Source organism: Lemur catta, chromosome 7, assembly GCF_020740605.2.
Source record: "Lemur catta isolate mLemCat1 chromosome 7, mLemCat1.pri, whole genome shotgun sequence".
Lineage (NCBI taxonomy): Eukaryota > Metazoa > Chordata > Mammalia > Primates > Lemuridae > Lemur > Lemur catta.
This window is the reverse complement of record NC_059134.1, coordinates 82,396,109-82,417,505: the sequence shown is the minus strand read 5'-3', so window position 1 is coordinate 82,417,505 and position 21,397 is coordinate 82,396,109. Positions and strand designations below refer to the sequence as shown.

At 42.1% G+C, this 21,397-nt stretch overlaps 1 long non-coding RNA gene across 2 annotated transcripts in view; it reads left to right on the top strand.

Moving 5' to 3' along the window:
• The window catches only part of LOC123642554, a 32,772-nt gene that overhangs the window by 10,995 nt on the left and 380 nt on the right, over window positions 1–21,397 (top strand). The window contains exons 2-3 of one of the 2 annotated variants that reach the window (XR_006736480.1): window positions 3,982–4,094; window positions 5,229–5,379. This is a non-coding gene — a long non-coding RNA (uncharacterized LOC123642554). Of the gene's footprint in view, window positions 1–3,981; window positions 4,095–5,228; window positions 5,380–21,397 lie in introns of those variants that run through there. The other variant, XR_006736479.1, reaches the window with a different exon arrangement.

Here is a 21,397-nt window from a genome sequence, read left to right as displayed (position 1 = left end):
CAACCCAGCAAACCCAGGAAGAAGTAGACAATCTCAAGAAACTTTGGGTCTTAATATTCTTAAAATCAGATATATGATCATTAAATATCTGTATACTTCTAATTTGGTTGGATTATCGGGTAAAGGTAGGACATTCCTGAGAGTCTTTTAATAATAGTAATTGAAAGGGACTGTGGGAATACCAGGGACAGAAAATATGTGATGTTTATGCTGAGTCTCCACATTCCTTGCCATGGCAGACATCACCAATTGATTACAGCACTCATTCTCCCCAATTCTTGTTTTATGCCATTTTCCTGTTTGTTAGCTACCCTCTAGCCTTCCTGGCTTTCTTTCTTTCCCTTCATGCCAAAATTATTTCCATCCTGAGATCTTTGTGCTGGCTGTCTCCACTCCCTTGAATGCCCTTCTTCAGGTCTTTGGCAGCATTCACCTCTTAGGCAAAATTTCTGCCTCTCTAAAAATTCCCTCTACTTCCAGTCATTTTGTATTATGTCTTTCCATTTTATTTCCTTACTAGCAAGTATCACTACCTGAAACTATATTATTTATGTATTTGTTTGTTTGTTTACTAATTTATCATCTGCCTTTCATCACTAGGATTTGCTAGTGTGTGCCTGGTGCATAGTAGACCTCACTAAATATATACATATAAAATGAATGAATGAATTCAGTGCTCACCTTAATAATTAAAGTTGCCAGCCAAGATAACAATAACAACAATATCTGTAATAGTAGTGAAATAGGGAACCTGTAGGCCATGCTTAATGCAGTCAAAAGCCCCTAACCACCTGATCAAAAACAGGATGTGGCGACAGAACAAGTTAAGACAGATTGAAACCAAGATGGCAAGGAAATTAGCCACTGCTTGGCCTTGCAGCTCATTATACCCTAGTCATAATATATTAGTATGCTGAAAGAAACCCCCATCGACACCATGACAGTTTCTGGAAGGATCTTATAGAGTAAAAAAAGGGGAAGGTTCTCAGTGTTAGGAAATCACCACCCGTTCCCAAGAAATAACATAAATATTCCTCCCCTGCGTAGCCTATGATTAAGCCAGTGCTTAAATAAAAAAAAAAATTAAAATAAATAAACCCAAAGGTGCTATTCTCCTCAGCAGGGAGAACTAGCATCTACTCTGTCTATGGAGTAGATCTTCTATATTTTCTAAATAAAACTTGCTTTTACTTTATATAGTTGGCTTGCTCTTGAATTCTTTCTTGCACGAAGCCAAGGACCCACTTGGACTTCAAGTGATTCCCAGTACTGGGAATGACTTTCCTGTAACAATAGCACTAATGGGAGAAGTGGCATCTCACACTGACTGAGGCCGCATTACACGCCAGGCACTAGGCTAAGTGCTTTAAATGTATTGTAGTATCTCAAGTGTTTCTCACAACAATCTTATAAAATAGATCTCTTATAAATGCCATTTTACAGTTGAAAACATTAAGATTAGAAAGAAACTCACCCAGGTCCCACAGCTACTAAGTGGGAATGGAGAACTGAACCCAGGCCTCAGAGAGTTTATCATCTGAGCTCCTCACCTCCTCACCATGTGGTGGCCTCCTCTTGGCCTTCCCTGACTCTGCCTCTCGGATTACAAGATTGACAGAATGAAGCCTGGGAGACAAACTGACTTGCCCAGGATCACACAGTTGGTGTGTGTCAGTGAAGGGTTTCAAACTCAAGTCTCAAGTCTTGAAGTCTCAATTTTCCAGTCTGAAGACTCAAGTCTTCCGACTCCGCATCCAGAATGCTCTGCTCTCTTTGCTTTGCTGACTCTTGCTAAAATTTGAAAGCACTGGACCTTGAATGATTTATCTTAGCTCAGTATCTTCATTTGGCTTAAGGATACTCTTCAGAACTGGGCCTGGCACATGGCTCAAACAGTATTTGTTGACTGAGTGGACACTCATTTACTAATTTCAACACATCTTTTGGTCACAGTGTTCCATGGTATAATGTTATATAGGGAGCTGTTTTTCACTAAAATTTGTTAGCATATTCAAGTAGAAGTACAAATGACTGCTCTCTATTTTAGAGATATTTAAACACGTAAATGAATAACAGCAAAGATCCTGTTGTGGGAAATTAGGTTATGCAAATACCTTCAAGGCCACATGAGAGGGTCTTTTCATTTGAGGGAATTTATTAATAATCCATACCTATTTCCTTTCACATGCCCTATTTTACATTTCTGCTGCATTTAAGCTGAATGCTTCATCCAGACAATCTTCAGTACAAGCACAACAGTCAAATTAAAGCTAGCGAAGATGCAATGTTTTTTGTTGTTTTTTTTTTTTATAGCAAAGCTTAAGTGCCTAAGCAAATTATAGCCCAGCCAGCCGGAGTGGCAATGAACCATTCCAATTGTAAATAAACACATGCATGGCCTACGGACAGCCAGGGTGCATCCAAGACATTTCAGGCAATTCATTAGAGCTTTCAAAAGGTTAAACCAGAAGGCAAGATTGGATGGGAATCTTTGTTGTGTCCCCAGCACCTAGAACACTGGCAGCTAAATAAATGCTGAATTGATATATGGTAGGTGCTGCAATAAATATTTGCCAAAGGAATAAATGGGTTTTCTAGAAATGTCTTCCATGATGTCCTGATTACCTGATGTTAACAACCTTGTGATTCCTATAGAGGGTCATGAGGGCTCAGCTCATTACTTTATTCAAGATGATCTCATTTGAGATTCATATCCTAGAGGAAAAGCTCTAGAAAGGACCCTAAAAGAGAAGTGCGTTTAATGGACACGTTGTTCTATCCTGGGGGGCATTCATCTTCCCTTCTTCAAGTTACACCTTCCTCATTCTCTCTTAGTGGACTCTCTTTCTTTCCCATTCTCAGTCAATTTGGGTTTAGAAGAAGATGACTCCTCTACCACTATGGAAAAGCATGTAACTCAGGCCAGGCCAAACAGGATAAAATCCCTGTGACCACGGCCACATGACTCAGATTAAGCCAATCAGAGCCAATATGTCTTAATCCTGGAATTTTGCTGGAACTAATAGGAAAGAGGGAAGCTTTTCCCACAAGAGTTGCTGGGAAGATGGAGTAAAAATGGAGCTTCTGGCATCACCATATGAGCAAAATGGGAGACCCTGCCTGAGAATTAAGCCAGTAGAGAATAAAACAAAGCCAAAGGATGGGGAGAAGAAAACCAAGTCCCTGGATCCAACCATACCTGAATACATATCACCTCTGGAGTTTTAATTAGATGAGCCAATAAATGAGTCTGTTTTGCTTAAATGTGTTTGATTTAGGGTTCTAATATTATTTAAACATACTACTCAAGTCTTTTTTGATGGTTATTTTATACACTACCTCAAATGTTTGATGTTGAAAAATTAGTGTCTTGATAGATACATCAATACAGGGAAAAGTAGAGCCTTAGAAACCAGAATAGTAGCACCAGAGGGGCCTTGGAAGCTATCAAATCGCCCCCCTTTACCAACATAATAATTTATACTTTGTATTACGTATTAACAGCTATAAAATATTTATCCCTTCTGGCCCAGTAATTCCAACTCTGGAACTCTGGCCTAAGGAAATTATCTCAAATAATGAAAAAGCTGCTTATGCATAGATGTTTATCACAGCATTATTTATAACAGAAAATCAGAAACAACCTAAGTGTCCAATAATATGGAAATGGTTGGATACATTTTACCAAAAAAGTTATGTAGTTACTAAAATTATTATTAAATGTTTTTAATAACATGTTTATACCATAATGTTAACTGAAAAAAAGCAGGAAAAAGTTTTAGGTATTGTGAGATTATTTAAAAATCCATGAATCAAAAAAAAAAATACAATAGAAATATCTCCAAATGTAAGTGGTGGGATGATGTATGATTTTTGGCTCCTCTTTCTACTTATCATGGAGGCTATATTTTCTGTAATTAACAAGTATTATTTTGTAGAGGAAAGCACGGTATTAAACATTAAGATAACTCTCTCTACCAGTTCCTGACAGAAGTCAGCCAGCCTCAACTTGGATATGTTGGGCTGCCTCCTTCAGACCATGAAAACTAGTGAAGGCACAGAGAAGGCCAGTGGTACAGCCACGAAGCCCTCAGGTAACTGAATTATGGGCATGTGTCAGTCACCCATTCTGTGAGCTTACAATGCGAATGCATTAGAAGCTGTTACCACCGATCAACTTTTATCTCCACAGGAGCTTAGTAGTAACAGCTATTATTGGAACTATCATTTCATCATTAACCTCCTTAGTGAGGCAAGTTCAAAGCAAATCCTTAAATGCACATTCCTCAAAATGATGCTTTTTAGGTACTTCTGTTCTCTAGGGGCACAAATGGGTTTTCCAGGACAGAAGTGAGACTCCAGTCCTCAGAGCTCATCCTCTTCTTGAGTAAACCAGTAGTCTAGGCACTGAGGGGCCCCCAGAGTTTAATCTTTTCCTCATCTGAAAGAATGACTTCAGAAAGATAAACAGAGCAAGCCAGAGAAGGAGAAGCTAGGAGACACATTGATTAACTCAACAGGCCTAGCTACATCTGTTATTAATTGATCTGGGCGCAAAGGCAGCTCCAGAATCAAGAGTCTCACTCAGGGTCCAGAGCAAACATAGATCTCCTTCCAAATGCCAAACTTCCTATCATTCCAAGCCCACAGAAAGTCATGTTGGCTGCCATTTTGGTTTTTAGTCAATGAATATAAGGCATATTCTGGGTCCCATTGCTAGAATAGTACACTGAATAGATATGGAGATGGCAATTCTTGTGGAATTACCTGGACAGGACCTGAAAGCAGAGGTAAAAGAGGTGAAGTGAATATTTGTCCCAGAGAAGAATAGGTTCTGGGGAGGATTTGTTTCCTCACACTTTTGCACCTACCTGGGACAAGATAGAGAAGCAGTGGATTCTCTACAGAACTGTCTGTGAGGTTCAGAGGCTCCTTTCTGAGTCTTTCTTGGTCTCTCCTCTCCCATCAAAAGCTGATGTTAAGAATGATTGGTATCAGTTGTAGCAAAACAAAGTGGGGGGGAGGGGGTGCGGGTGAGGAGTGGACCACCCCACAGCACCTCCAGCAAGTGGGCCTTCCAGGAGGCTCTCTGCAGACTCCAGTGCCCAGTTTCTACCCTGGTAGCAGCTTGTTTTCTGTGGCCCTAGAGGTGTCACAACTGGTGCCACTAGGAGAACAAGGAGTCTTGGGAAAGAGGAGAACAAGGTCTGCAGGTTTCTCTCCTACAGAGTGGGTGTCTTCTACCTGGAATGTGAACAGAGGACTCAGGCCTCTGGACAGCCTGCCGTGACAGCTTTCTTGGAGACTCTGTTCCCTACAACAGGAGCTGAGATCCAAGTTGTAAGAGTGGAGCCTCCTACATAAAACCACTGTTCATTCCTTTCAGAGTCTATTTTCTTTTCTGGGACCCTGTTGGGTTCATGGAGAGGAATTGGGTGAGGGAGGTGGACAATGGACAACCCAGGGAGAAAAGGGGCTGTCGTGGTCCATGCCACAATTACTATCCCTCCCCCAAGCTCAGAAATTGCATTTGGCAAAAGAGGGGTTGAATGCTGGGGTGCAAGAAAGCAAAGGAATGTCTCTGGAGCACTGAGCAATCTACTCCAGCGACAACACTCCTCAGAAAGGGTAATAATGTAAACATTCACCCATTAGAGGAAAAAACTTACCCTTTCCACCACCCTCCCCACCATTAACGACACTGGCAGCCCTATTAAAATACAAGTCTGATTTGTGTTTAATGATCTTGAAAGTAAAGTAATTGCTTGAGTATTACCATTCAAATGTTCTTAGAAGCGCAGATAATATTTACAATCGGATTGTCCTTTCAGAGGGGGAAGGCAGGCAGCACTCCCCCAGCCATTTGAAGCTGAGGCTGGAGAGAAGGGACCTCAATAATCGGCTTGAGGCTCAGCATTTATCTTCCTTTCTTCTTTTCAATATCAAGAAACTCCAAGGAAGGAGAGGTTTAGAGGAACAGGTTGATGGTACAAGTTAGAGTGTAATGAAATTGTTTCTTGGGAAAACAGCATAAGGCCTTTATGTTGAGTCAGTTATTTCAGGAATTTGGAGAAGGCAGACTGTGTTGTTCCTGAGAGAAGAGTGAAACCAAATAAAAAAGCAAGGATAAAGGAGAGAGAAAATGAAGTCGCAGCCCAGACAGATGGATCTAAACGTAAGCCACGTTGTATGCAATGTCAGTTTTCCAATCACAAGCACCTTCAAGACTAGAGCGTCATTTTACAGTATTGTGAAGCCAACTTTGCTGTTATAGGAAATACAAGGCTTAATGCCTGTAGACCAGGTGATAGCACAGTGTTCGAGGCACAAACTGTAGAGAGAGTTCCCAGTTCAAATCCCGATTTGGCCATTGACAGCTGCATGACCTTAGGAGAAAGTAATTTACATTCTCTGAGCTTCAGTGTCTTCATCTGAAAAATGTGAAGTGGTAACTGTACTCGTATCTCAGGTTAACCATAGGGACCCAAAGAGATTCTGAAAGCAAAGGGCTTGGTACAGTGCCTGGCAGAGGGCAGGTGCTGAACAAATGTCCTTGATCTTTGTTAATATCAGAAAAGGTGAATGAGGTTGTAAGCACCTTCAACACCCAGCTTTCCATAATTGCTATGTTGATATTTGTGTATTTTGCACGCTCAACCTTAGTAGCATCTTGGTCTTCTGGTTGCCTGCTCAGTTCTTGGTACTCCTGCGTCCAGGAGGAAATAGAAACCATAGCAATTCTGCCCATTTTGTAGATAAAGAACCTGTTGAGAGCCATGCCAGAGCCACAGACCTCAGACAAGAATGAGTTTGGTCTGGTTCGGTACTCCCTCTCCCAGACCACACAGTCTTCCCATCACCACCTGCCATTTATGGACAGATCTGGCCTTTACATCTTCCCTTTGAGCTAAAAGTCTAGGCTGGGGGTGGGTGGGGCCGCAGACAGTGAATTACCGTCGTGAGAACAGGAACATCATTTTCCTCTGAACTTGGAAGACATGGAAATGGGCAAAGGAAAATCATCTCCTCCAACCCCCCGATCGTGGGGTGCTGGCCCCAGGCAGAACAGCTATGGCACGTGCTGTTTGTGTTCCGTGTGTACTTCCTCCAGTTCTTTCCCTTCCCCTCCTCCCCCGGCCTCTTCCTCACTCATGGAGCTAATGCTTTGCTAGCCGAGGGGTTCACTCCTTCTCGTTGAATAACTGCAAATTACAAATGCCTTCTTCTCTCACCAAACTTCATAATAAACAAAGATCTTGGTACGTTTTTCTCCTCAAATTTAGAACTTTACAATCTGTGGGTCATGGTGGCCTCACATTATACCTGAAACTTTTCTTTTATTCATAACTATTCCTGACCTGGAGATTTAGCATGCATATGAGCCACAGTACTTTACTGCCAAAGGGAACCTTGGAGTCATCAAGCCCCATCCAGTCATTTTACGGATGAGGAAACTGGCCCAGTGAGGTTAAATGACTTTCCCTGAGATGCACAGCTGGTATGAGCTGGGCCAGGTTTTCTGACTCAGAATTCTGGCTTCTCAATTAACATTAGATTAAGTGATAACTGAGGTTACATTTGGTGGAGATTTGACCCACTGTGTGTGTATCTAGGACTTGAAAAATAGTCTTATTAAAAAATAATAACAATATCAATAGTATTAAAAATAGGAAACCATCACTTAGTACTTTTCCAGACACTGTACTATGTTCTGGCTGTAGATTCTCTTATTTAATTCTCAGAACAATCTTATGAGGTAGGTACTAGTGTCACCCCATTCTACAGACAAGAGTACTGAGGCTTAGAGAGTTTATGTATTAATAACAGGCGCAAAGGCACAGAGGTAGTTCACAGTGGAGCTGGAATTGGAAGCCACCTAGTCTGAACTGAAAGCCCCAGCTCTTGATCACAAGTATTTGTGGAAAGAAGGCTGAAAAGGAAGGAGCCATGGCATCTCCCAGCCTATGAATATTTGCTTTGGTTACAAGGGTGGCTCAGAGGCAGCAGAAGAAATTAAGACTAAGTCCTTGCCCTGTCTCTTAAGCTGCCATTCTCCATAGTTCCGGGCCTCAGGTAACTTCCTCCTGACATATCTGGCCCCATGGACAGGTACTTAGTTCCCTCCTAATCCTCTTGTAGAGGAAGGCCCAGTAGCCCTGGGCTCCTGCCCAGATAGCAGGATGCTCAGTCAAGCTCAGGGGTTTGTGTCAGGGGAGCCATCACCTGAGACGGTGTCTGGGAAAGGCCCTCCGGGAGGAGTCACTGTCCAAAGTCTGTTATTATGAAAAGTATCTGAATTATGTTTGGGGAAATAATTTTTCAGGGCTAGTGAGTGGGAGCCATCATGGCGTGTACCAGACTCTGTGGCCTGGAAGCCGGGAGACACTGGTCCCATCATAGCTCGGAAACTGGTTTCCCATAGAGACCTGACAAGGAGCTTTAACCACTGGGTTCTTGATCACTAAGGTCCCTCCTTGCTCTGAGATGTTCCATTTTGGCTCATGATTCCAAATTACTCCATAACGAGCTTGGCCAGAGCCCCAATTTGCAGCACAGAGAATGTACCAGAAGGTTCTGGCCCCTTGACCTGAATTTTCAAACAATTCAGTAAGAAAAATATAGCCAGGGGCTGTGTTGTCAGGGCAGCCAGAATATGTTCCCTGGATGTCATCATCTCCAAATCCCCTTCTGTGCCACAAAGTTGTTCAGCCAAAGAGAAGCAGGACGTTGTTTTGTTCATCTCGCCAACCATGGAGGGCCTTCTCGGGGAGGGGGGTCAGTTATGAGCGCTCAGAGCCTGATAAATTATAAAATGCTCTCTCTGCACCGCTTCACCCCACCCCCTTCCTTCCTGTGCCTCTTCCTTTATCTCTATTCATATCTTTACAGGAACAGGTCACTGTCCCCAAATGAAACAAATCTATTCAAATGGGAATGTTACTTGATTTGATCAAAGCCACACCTGTGTCGCTCTTAATAGCAGCAAAGGTGCCGGCAGTACCACACCAGCCAGAACCATCACCCCCAAACCTGGTGGCCAAGCTACTTCCTTTCCTTTGTGATTAGTCCTCATCTCAATTAGGGTGGTCCTCGAACATCGTCTCTCTAAGTCAGTGGAGTTATTTTCACAGAGGCCTGTTTCAAACTCGCTTTTCTCTCCTTTAATTCCGTGTCTGGCTACTTAACCTGTTTCTGTTCCCTAAAAATCATCTTTGTGCTCCGAGAGTGTTCAGTGCACGCTCTATCTCACTAGGACTTTTAACCATTTCCCCCAGAGCTTAACCCCAAGGCTCTGAATCTTTTCTGTTTATTTCCTTCTCCTAACTGAGCAAGGACCCAGTGTGGTAGGTTGGTTCTTCAATTCCCTAACGACTCAGGGAGAGCTGTGGCAAAGGCAGCCATCTCGATGACCTGCCAGGTAACATTAAAAGTGCCTCATTGGCGTCCATGTTTGGTTCTGCTGGCTGAGGACCACCGTGGTGGGTGAACTTCCTTTCTGTGGGAGATTCTATTATTGCTCCTGCATACTTGCTGCCCCTCCCTGTGAGAAGATTGTACTTCCTGTCCCACTGGCATCAGGTGTGAGTATGTGACTTGATTTTTGCCAATGGCTTGCGAGCGGCAGTGACATATGTCACATCCAACCAGGAGTTGCAAGAGCCAATGCGTAGTTCTGTCACTGCTCCTTTCTCTGCCAGGAAAGCGGCACGATCCCTGTAGCAGCAGCCTTCTTCAGCCTGGATCTCAGAGAGGAGACACGTGGAGCAGAGTTGACGCTCGCCTGCTGCTGAAATGTGCTGTGAGCAAGGAATACACCTTGTTGTCGCAAGCCACTACGATGTGAGGGCTGTTTGTTACTGCAGCACAACTTGGGGAAAGCAAAAGGATTATCCTAAAGGGTGGAGACGGTGCTGTCCTGTGCCTAAACATTCTGCTTTCTCCTCAAGGAAAAGGCTTTCTCCTGTACTGTTCATAAAGCTGGTTACCATGAGGACCTTTGGACAAGCAACACGTAACAGAAAGTATGTATGTGACTCTTCACAGCTTACCAAGATCTTCGTATTTGTACCAGGTCTCATGTGTTCCCAACCACAACCTAGTAAGATGGAGCAAACAAGCATTCCTGTTGTACAGTAAGGAAGTGGGAACCAGATGATTAAGGAACTTTCCCAAAGTGATGTGGCTCTTCAGTAGAACAACCAAAACTGGTACCCAGGCCTTGTGCCTCTCCGACCATTTCTGCTCCATTAAAGCTGCCCAACACTGATACTACAGGAGGGAAACTGGAGCACCACCTAGGGTCTCCAATGTTCAAGTGACATGAGAGGCCAGGGGGGTGGTTGGGTGTTCAAGTGCACTTTGAACACAGCGTGCAATATAAACAGGTGTAAGTTTTGAGCTGGCTTTTAGGAAAGGCAGTTGCATTCTGAAACATTTCATCTGCAATATCAGTGGATTGGAACCTTGTCAGATATTTTCTGAGAAGAAATAAAAACTATTATGCACTCTGTAAAATACAGAACACACATACAAGACCTGTACAGGGATGTCTCTGACCAAACTTTTGACCAATCAGATCTTTAACTAGTGCAACCAATCAGAACTCAGCTGTGGCCTAGAAGGCTCTTCAGATGACATAACTCATCATCTGAACACATGAACGATCCATGGTTAGTGACTAAGTAGAAAATGATAAGTAACACACACTTATATGAGTGATACATTTATGTTTATGTAACTATTATATTTGTACTCACAAAATTACTACACAATAATTAATGATTAATAAACTGTTAACTCCTACTCTTGACAAAGGCAGAAATATTGAATCGGGTTATTTAAAAGGCAATAAATAGCAAGGGATGCAAGAAGGGTGTACTTTGCCTTGTGGTAACTTGAGCTTCCTAAGGGCCTCACCAAATTCTGAGCACAGGCTCCATAGCTCCTCAAAAGGAATGAGTCTACCTGAAAACCCTAGGCAGCTAGGCTGCAGAGGAACATCTGCTCTGGCATTACTCTTTGTAGCAATTGGCTGTCAGTTTAAATGTCCAGGCTAGAGCTATTACTGGACCAGTCTAGTTAATTTATATATTTATCAAATGGCTATTATAGACCCAGTAGTAAACTAGATGTTCAGAGATTTATAAATGAGAAAAGAGGAATAATTTGGCCCACAACCTTCATCACTTAGAATTCATACACCAACTCCATACATATGTGCTTTGCCTCTTCCCAGCATGTACAGTATTTTCTTAAGGTAAGGTTGCTCCAGACAGGAGAACAAAAGAGTCCAATTCTTGGCTTTGGTGCTTCAAAAGCCAAAAGTTTTAACTGAATCTTTTGAAAGTCTTATTTAGGGTCTTAAAATACAGTAATTTGACTGTCCATCCCTAGTGGGAAACCACCCAAAGGTAAAAAGATGTGAAGGGGGGGGAACCCTTTAAATTATATTCTGTCATTATATCATTGGGGGTGGAGTTGGTATTTTAACACTGGTATTCTAATAAGTATTATGTATTAAAACAATGAGTAATTATATTGGGATCCTTAGGAACCAGAATTTTGGGCACAAAGGAGAAAGAGAAGTAAGAGATGCAGTTAAGGAAAAAGTCTATAGTCTTGAATTTGAAATGATGTATCAGTATGAATTCATGTTGTACTTATCTTTATCCCTGCATTTGTCCACTGAAAAGGGGTTGAAACAATAAGCAACCTAATTAACAATTCCCACCTCTAGTGCCTAGGTTGTGATTTTGAATCAGCATTTTCTAATGAAAAGAACCAGGGATCATTAGAGAAATCACTGATTCCGAGGCTGAGGCAGGAAACATGCAAGAGGGACTTGGAAACACTTTATCCAACCAAAGAGCAAAGAAGCTCTCACAGATTACTAGGTCACATCAAAAGGACTTAAGAGCTAATTTAAAAGCAGATCCCAATGGCCAAAGATGGGACAATATAAAGTTTCACAAAAATAACATCAATATATTTCCACACTTCAAGTATGTTTAAATTCGTGAGTTTTTAGTTATACTTTCTTTTAATATATTTTTTTAATTTTTAATTATTATGGTTACATAATAGTTGTATATCTTTATAAGGTACATGTGATATTTTGATACAGGTATACAATGTAAATTAATCAAATCAGAGTAATTTGGGTATCCATCACCTGAGGCATTTAACATTTCTTTGTGTTAAGAACATTCTGATTCCACTCCTTAAATTATTTTAAAATGTACCCTAACCTATTGTTGTTTATTGTCATTTTGTTGTGCTGTCAAATATAGTTTATTCTATCTAATTATCTAACTATTTTTGTACCCCTTAGCCATCCCTGCTTTATCTTTGCTATACACACACCCTTCACAGCCTCCAGCAACTGTCATTCTACTCTCTGTCTCTATGAGTTCAATTATTTTTAATATTTAGCTACCACATATGAGTGAGAACATGTGAGATTTGTCTTTCTGTGCTTGGCTTATTTCACTTAACATAATGTTCTCCAGTTCCATCCATGTCGTTGCAAATGGCAGGATTTTACAAAAACCATATGATCATTTTAATTGATGCTGAAAAAGCATTCAATAAAATCCAACATTCCTTCATTATAAAAACTCTCAAAAAACTGGGTATAGAAGGAGTTTACCTCAACACAATAAAAACCACATATGACAAATCCACAGCTAGTATCATAATGAATGGGGGAAAATTGAAAACCTATCCTCTAAGATCTGGAATAAGATGAGGATGTCCATTTTCACCACTGTTATTCAACATAGTACTGGAAGTTCTAGCTAGAGCAATCAAACAAGAGAAAGAAATAAAGTGCATCCAAATTGGAAAGGAAGAAGTCAAATTATCTTCGTTTGCAGACAATATGATCTTATATAATATCTGGAGAAACCTAAAGACACCATCCAAAAACTATTGGAACTGATAAATTCAGTAAAGTTGTAAGATACAAAGTCAACATACAAAAATCAGTAGCATTTCTATATGCCAACAATAAACAATCTGAAAAAGAAACCAAGAAAGTAATCCCATTTACAATAGCTACAAATAAAACAAAATACCTAAGAACAAACTTAACCAAAGAAGTGAAAGGTCTCTATAATGAAAAGTATAAAATACTAATGAAAGAAATGAAAAAGGACACAAAAAAATGGAAAGATATTCCATGCTTGTGGATTGGAAGAATCAATATTGCTAAAATGTCCATACTACCCAATGCAATCTACAGATTCAATGCAATCCCCATCAAAATACCAATGATTCATCACAGAAATAGAAAAACTAATCCTAGAATTTATATGGAGCCCCCAAAGACCCAAAATAACCAAAGCCATCCTGAGCAAAAAGAAGGAAACTGGAGGAATCACATTACCTGACTTCATATTATACTACAGAGCTATAGTAACCAAAACAGCATGGTACTGGCATCAAAACAGACACATAGACCAATGGAACAGAATAGAGAACCCAGAAATAAACCCACACATCTGTAGTGAGCTTATCTTTGACAAAGTTTCCAGGAACATACAGTGGGGAAAGGAGAGTCTCTCCAATAAATGATGCTGGGAAAACTGGATATCCATGTGCAGAAGAATGAAACTAGACCCTTATCTCTCACCACATACAAAAATCAAATCAAAATGGATTAAGACTTAAATCTAAGACCTGAAACTACGAAACTACTAAAAGAAAATGTTGGGGAAATGCTTCAGGACATTGGAATGAGCAAGGATTTCTTGAGTAATAGCCCCAAAGCACAGGCAATGAAAGCAAAATTGGACAAATAGGATCACATCAAATTAAAAAGCTTCTGCACAGCAAAGGAAACAATCAACAAAGTGATGAGACAGCCCACAGAATGGGAGAAAATATTTCCAAGCTACCCATATGACAAGGGATTAATAACTAGACTACAAAAGGAGCTCTACTCTAACAACTCAATAGGAAAAAATCAAATAATCCAATTAAAAAATGGATGCAGCAGGAGGTGAGCAGCCAGCAAGTGAGCGAGGGAAGCTTCATCTGTATTTGCAGCTACTCCCCATTGCTCGCATCACTTTCTGAGCTCCTCTCAGCAACTTCAGAAAGGAAGACCCTGGCTTCAGAGAACTGCTTTGGTGTCCAGATGAGGCCCAAGTTTGCTTTCACGTGAACAACAACAACAAATGTTTGTTTCATGAAGATAAGTGTCATTGTCTGTTGCAGAAAGCAGAAGATGGCTAACTGGGCTCACTCCTGCCCTCATGGATCTACTCAGGACAAAGCAAAATATACTTGGTTAATGGACTATTTCGGTCCCTCTCTAAATAAACCGTGTGAGAGACAGTGGGACAAAGTTAATTTGTTCTAGATTGAGTATGAGAAGGAAGTGAAAAACACACCTCGTTGGGGGCAGGGGTGTTTATTTGCTTTATAATTTGACATTCAGAATTGGCATGAATAACATTGGTAGATAAAGTCAATTAATGGCCCCAATTTTTATTGCTAGTAAAAGAACATTATATACGTAAAGCCTGATGGTTGATCTTGCCTTAGGGTGTCCGAGTTACTTGGCCTGGAGCCCTAACATAAATGCAGCACTGTTTGTCCTGCTGCCACCAAGCACAATGTTCTTACCTGCTGCCCAGCACAGGGGAATGGGATCTGACCAGCTTCTGGGTTATTGTTGGACATGAAGTGGTCTGGCTCTGGGTCAAAACAAATTTGGCCCTTTAAAGTCTCTGAGGGTTGGGACAAGTCCTGAAAAACAGTGACAAGACCATAATAGGTTCTTTATGAACAGCTCTGTACTCAAACGACATTGAGCCTGGTGTTCACAGGTGCTGACCTCAGAAGTGCCGTCTCAGAAGCGGCTCAGTGCTGCAGAGAAGCTGAACTATAAATGGATGCTGTGCAGCTGTGAGGGGAGCTATTTTGGGATCCCAGGGGGTCTCATTTGTACTTCAGGTTAGGAGGCTTCCAAGTGAAGGAGCGTTCTGGGGAGGGGGGGGGAGACTATACCACATGTAGCCCTCCTTCCACCTGCCCTACTCTTCTGCTGGGGCTACCGGACCCCATGCCCCTCTTTCTTCAAAGACTTCCCTAGCACAGGATCCTGGAGCCCTTTGGGAATGCGGGAGGAACACACCAGAGAGGAGAGGGAGTAAGTCGTCTTCCAGCCCAGAGTGTTCAAGGAAATTGCTTCCTCAGCTGCGTTCTAGATAAGACTGTGCTGACCTTTGCAGAATGGGCAGAGGTGCCAAGGCCCCAGGCTCTCCTTGATTTTTGCATCCACTTCAGTGGCTTCCAAACTGGAAGTAACCTGGGAGCTGAGAGGAGAAGAGAGAGTGTCAGACTCATCTTCACAGTTCAGCTCTAGCCCACTTTGAGGGACAGAAGGTCTGGATCATTCTCCCTCTTGGCTCAAGCCTCAGGCTTCAGTGGGTGTGACCTGAGAGTCCTCTGAGTAGTACAGCTCTGAAGGGCAGCTCTTCTTTCCCTCCCCTTCTATCCAACCTGAAATCACCTTGTCAGTCATGTTAGGTTAGAGGCAATGGTAGATTAATGGTCTCCTCCACTAGCCCATGCTTAATGGATCAGATTAATGGCTGCCATTTTGAAGACAGACAATGGATCTAACAGAGCAGTTTATGTTGCTTAAGCATGTGGCCTCAGAGCCACTCAGACCTGGGATGGAATGCCGCATGCCTAAGCCCCAGCTATGTGGCCTTGGGCAAGTCTTTTCATCCCCCTGAGGCTCAGGTTCTTACTCACAAAATGGGGATAACTATTACTCTGCCTCACCGGGTTGTGGTGAGAATTAAATGTGACCAAATACTTAGTACCATTCATGGCACCCTGCAGTGCTCTAAAAAGGTAATCCGTTTTTGTGATGGATATGCTACATCCATTTTCACTAATGGACAGGGGAAGAGAAGTGGTGATGAGAACTCTTGAGGTTTGAGGCTGCACAAGGACCCTAGATCTGACTTACCTTGTCACTGTTGAAGGACCTTTCTGCTCTAGACTGAATGTCTGTATCCCTCCAAAATTCATATGTTGAAACTTAATCCCCTGTGTGATGGTGTTTGGAGGTGGGTTCTTGGGGAGGTGATTAGGTCATGAGAGTGAAGCCCTTACAAATGGGATTAGTGCCCTTATGAGAGAGACCCTGGAGAGCTCCCTCACCCCTTCTGCCATGTGAGGATTCAGCAAGAAGATGGAGTCCATGAACCAGGAAGCAGATCCTCAACAGACACCAAATTTGCTGGTGCCTTGATTTTGGACTTCCCAGACCCCAGAACTGTAAGAAATAACATTCCATTGTATATAAACCACCCAGTCTATGGTAGTTTGTTATAGCAGCCCAAAGGGAATAAGACACCTCCTAAGCCAAGGAAAAGAGGAGTGACATGGTGGGAAGAAGGGACCAAGGATGTAGTCACACTCTCCTTGCTTCTAATCAGGCCTCAGGCTGGCCCTCACATTGCACTATGAAGAGCTACTCATAGTGACAGCCCCAAAAGCCAGGTGTTTGAGACACCTGCTGCCAGTGCTGAGATGTCCTGAACAAACATCGCAGCTCTACAGGAGAATCATAGCAATGAAACTGTAAGGTACTACAGAAATAGAGTTCATATCCTCTCTTTCACATGAGGCAATAAAGGCTCAAAGAGGTAGAAGGACTCACCCAAGGCCACACAGCTAAGAGCAGCAGAGCCAAGACAAAGAACCAGGTTCTGCGCCCCCACCCCTCAGTCCAAAATCACATGAAATGCTATAAACCCAGACAATATTGTTAGTCTAGATTTTTAGATGTTTTGAGTTTAGCCAGATGGCTTTTTGTTGTTGTTTTTAGGTACTATCCAAATGAACATTGTGAAATAAAGGATTTGATTTTTCATGGGAAATCTATAATTTGTAAATATGGCACATGGTGGCCTGGATTTTATTATTCCCTGAAAAAGAAATCTTGTTGGGGGATGGGAAGGGAAAGTCTGATATCACATGTTCAGCCTTATTTTCCTCACAAACTGTGTGAAGTTCTAAGAAATTACACTTTTTGCCTTCCAAAATGATTTCATTAAGCAAACACTTTTTGGACTCCTACCACGCACTAAGAAAGGTGAGAGAGATATTATCAGTGAACAAAATAGACAAAAATTTCTCCCTTTGTGGAGTACCCATTCTAGTGAGGGAGATGGAAAGTAAACGATAAACCCACCAAATAAGCAAATTATATAATAGGTTAGAGGGTGATAATTGTAATGGAAAAGATAGAACCAGGTAAGGGCAATTGGGGATGTCAAGGATTGGTGGTGCAATCTAAGTGGGGTAGTCAGGGTAGGACTCATTGAGAAGGTGACATATGAGTAGGGTGAACATATAATTTATCATTTAAACTGAGAAACATTTAAGAATACAAGGGGAAGCTATTCATAATTACACTGGGACAACAGGTGTGAACTGGCACTGCCCTGGGCAAGCAGGGACATATGCTCACCCTGCATGTCAGCAAAGACTTGAAGGAGGTGAGAGCACCGGCCCAGCAGATACCTGGGGGAGGTGTGGTTGAGGCAGAGGGAAAGCAAGTTCCGAGGCCCTGAGGCCAGAGCATGCCTGGTAAGGTAGAGGAATGGCAAGACATCCAGTGCAGCTGGAGGGGAGAGAAGTAAGAGATGAGGTCAGAGAGGTTCTGGGGACCCCAGAGGGTGTAGGTCATTGTAAGGGTTTGTCTGGGCTTTTCTCTGAGAGAAATGGGGAGCCATTGCTAATCTGGCTTAATCTTACCAGGATTCACTTTGACTGCTGTGTTGAAAATAGACAGAGGGGTTGGAGCAGGAAAGCAGGGAGACAAGTTAGGAGGGAACAATAGAAAGGCTAAGAAGTCAGATTCTGGGTATATTTTGAAGGTAGAACCAACAGGGCTTTTCTCCATGAAAGTGCCTCTTGAGTCTTAAATAAGAAAGGCAGGGACGGGTGTGGTGGCTCACACCTGTAATCCTAGCACTTTGGGAGGCCAAGGTGGGAGGATTGCTTGAGGCCAGGAGTTTGAGACTAGCCTGAGCAAGAGCGAGACCTGGCTAATCAGGAGGCTGAGGAAGAAGGATCGCTTGAGCCCAAGAGTTTGAGGTTGCAGTGAGCTGTGATGACTCCACTGCGCCCTAGCCTGACCCTGTCAAAAAAGAAAGAAAGAAAGAAGAAAGAAAGGAAAAGAAAGAAAGAAAGAAAGAGAGAAAGAGAGAAAGAAAGCAAGAAAGCAAGCAAGAAGGAAACTTAGCACATGCAAAGTATTCAATTCAATCACGTTGCCACTACTACTCATGGTCACATCTTAATCAATATTCACCGACAGCAGTGGAAGAAGAACCCCTGAAACTAATTATTTCAAACCATACAATCTCTTAAATTAATTTATCAAAGGGAAGGTTAGAATAAACATTTATCGAACACCTACTATATGTCAGACACTGTGCTAAATGCTCAGTTGACCCTTGCAACAACCCTGTAAGGTAGCTATTACCCCATTTCATAGACTAGGAAATAGAAACAAGGAAAGAAAGCTTCCTGAGCTTGCCCGAGGTCATCCAGCTAGTAAGTAGTGTGTGTTTGTATGCATTTAAAAATTCCAAAAGTATACTCTCCAAATTGTTATCTTCCCACTTTACATAACCCCACATTATTTTGAAATTTCAATAATATATCCGGTATTCCTATAACCAGACAAAAATATGATATTTCCATTTTGGGGACAGGAGAGGAGTTAGGGATGGCAAGCAATCCCGGATGGGTTATCTAGAAATGCAAAACCTTGGGGCTTCCCTGTAGAACGTCCAGCCTCCGCTGCAATGTTGCCCCAAGCCACTAGGGAAGGGTAAACTATGTGCAGCACCAAGAACTTAAGAAATCAGCAGGGAAAAGACAAAAAAGGAAGATAGGTAAGCGTGTAATGTATTTGAAAGAGATTTCATCTAAGATTGTTAAAATAATAGAAAAGATTTCATGCTTAAAGGGATAAACTTCCTTAATCTGTCACATACTCTTAATCCCTAGATGAGATGTCTCTGTTCTTGGAGAATGGACACAACTTCCTTATATATTGACCTCTACGGTCCCGAACGAGGCACAACAGTGATTAATTCAGTAACCCTGATGTGTTTTTTTTAAAACACGAGGAGGATTCTTGAGTCCAGATTAACTCTAAGGTCAAAAGATTGTTCTTATCACCTCAAATAATATTCCTCTGAAAAGAGTACTAGGGAAAAACCATTGATGAGAGAAAAATCACCTCTGCAAAGGGCTGCTTCAATTATTTGAATCCTGTTTTATAAAAGGTGTCTCATTGGTCAGTATCCTGTTATTTGTGTATTTTGAGTCTGGTAATAATAGCAGATATGTCAGACATGTCAGAGGTTACTACATTCTAAAAATAATTTTTAAATGACTGTGCTATGCTTCTAAGAATGCCAGAGGAGGGAATTCATCTTTGACAGGAAGTGGAGAAGAGGTTTGCCCAGACTCTCGGGGGCAAATGAGGTGGTCTGTTGGAAAGCAGGACGAAGTGGCTTAAGGGAAGCTCAACAAAAAGATAAATGAAAAGAGCGTCTCTATGAAAGTTTATGTTTTACATTTTTCTTTCTAAAGAATTTTGATTCTGGCAAGGGGCATGTAAACGTAATTCAAATCAACCAACAATTGATTACTCAACACCTACTTCATTCAGATGAAGGAAGATGCAGTCTTTCTTCCCAAGGAGATCACAACTGATTGCAATACTATGTGATAAATTCTCTTTACACACACACACACACACACACACACACACACACACACACACACACATTACGATGGGATGAAAGATGGGGTAGCTTTTAATTCTGTAATGGGCCTGAAGGACATAGGAGGTCAAAGGAAGCTACCAAGAGATGGCTGGGGCTGCAGTTTTCCAGATATCAATAATCAATTCAGCATCCTTTGCATCTTACTGTCCACAGGTCCCCTGAGAGGCAAGAAATTAGTTCTGCTATTCCTAACTTTGCTTTAAGAACCCTGCCTGCTATTCTTAGCCTTCAAACAAAGTCTGGTGGGAAAACAGTGGAAATTCTAGACCTTAAGAACAGATTGAACAATTAAAAAAAAGAGAGAGAACAGATTGAAGCATTTTTCTTAGAAGTTAAACGAATTTTAAAACTTTCAAACTGAAGAGAAAAGAGGCAGGTTAAAAAACAGCTTCTTCCCTCCAACACAAAGCTGGTGTTACTTAGTAGAAATGGAAAGGAAAGATATTAAAAAATTTCACCTTACCCTACCTTGACCTCTACTCCCTCCAAAGAAATGCTGTCATCCCATCAGATGTAGGATACCCTAAGACTGCGGTCCCCAACCCCCAGGCCACCAACCGGTAATGATCCGTGGCCTGTTAGGGACTGGGCCGCAGAGCTCCAACACTGCCTGCCCCTCCTCCCACTGGTCTGTGGAAAAATTGTCTTCCATGAAACCGATCCCTAGTGCCAAAAATGTTGGGGACCACTGCCCTAAGAGATAGGGCAAGGAGGAGCCTAGGGTCACCTCTGCGTACTTAAACCCTGCATCTGGCTACTTCCCTGAGTTCCACCCCCACCCCAAGGCAGTTAGCAAAGTAAGGGACCTTAAAATTATAGCAGGTTGACTGACAACCTCCCAGCCCACTGACAATCCACCCTGGGTCCACATTTCCACACCCTGAAGATTTGCTTGCTAATATGTTCATCCTGTCGGTCTTAAAGACACAGCCCACATTGTCTGAGGTGACTGACAGCTTCCTGACGATGGCAATGTCCCAGATGATGAGGGTTACTGTTTGTTGTCCTTGAAGACTCTGGGAAGTTCATTGATCTCCTGTGGCCTGCCAACAGGACCCACAGGGTTCTTCTTTGCCCTCTTTGGGCCCCTTTCAAAACTACAAATCCCAGGTTCTCGGGTGGGAACACCTTCAGTCCTTCCCAGTGAATGAAACACTGATTTCCCAAGTGCCATCTGACTCCTGGTCTTTCCATCCCACTTGCTGCTTCTCAGCCATTTAGGTAACAGTTGTCCTTATTTGACCAAAGAAAGATTTAAACACAACAAAACAAAATCTTAGAAGCCTTGACCTTGTTTGGTGACCTCTAGGTTACCAAATTCTCCTCTGCTTCTAATAAAGGGACAATGTGTTTCTTTATCAGCTCCTTGTGTATGATTTACCTAAAAGACAGTCATCTTTTGTCTGCACGTGTCTAATAATTTGGGTTTCTTTCTTGGGCTGTGGTACAAAGCCAACTGCTTCAAGAAGGACAGATTCCACCAAAATGGTGGACACAAAATATCATTGTGTAACTGAATCCATGCTTGTTTATGTTCCTAGAAACAGCCTTTTTAGTTGTCC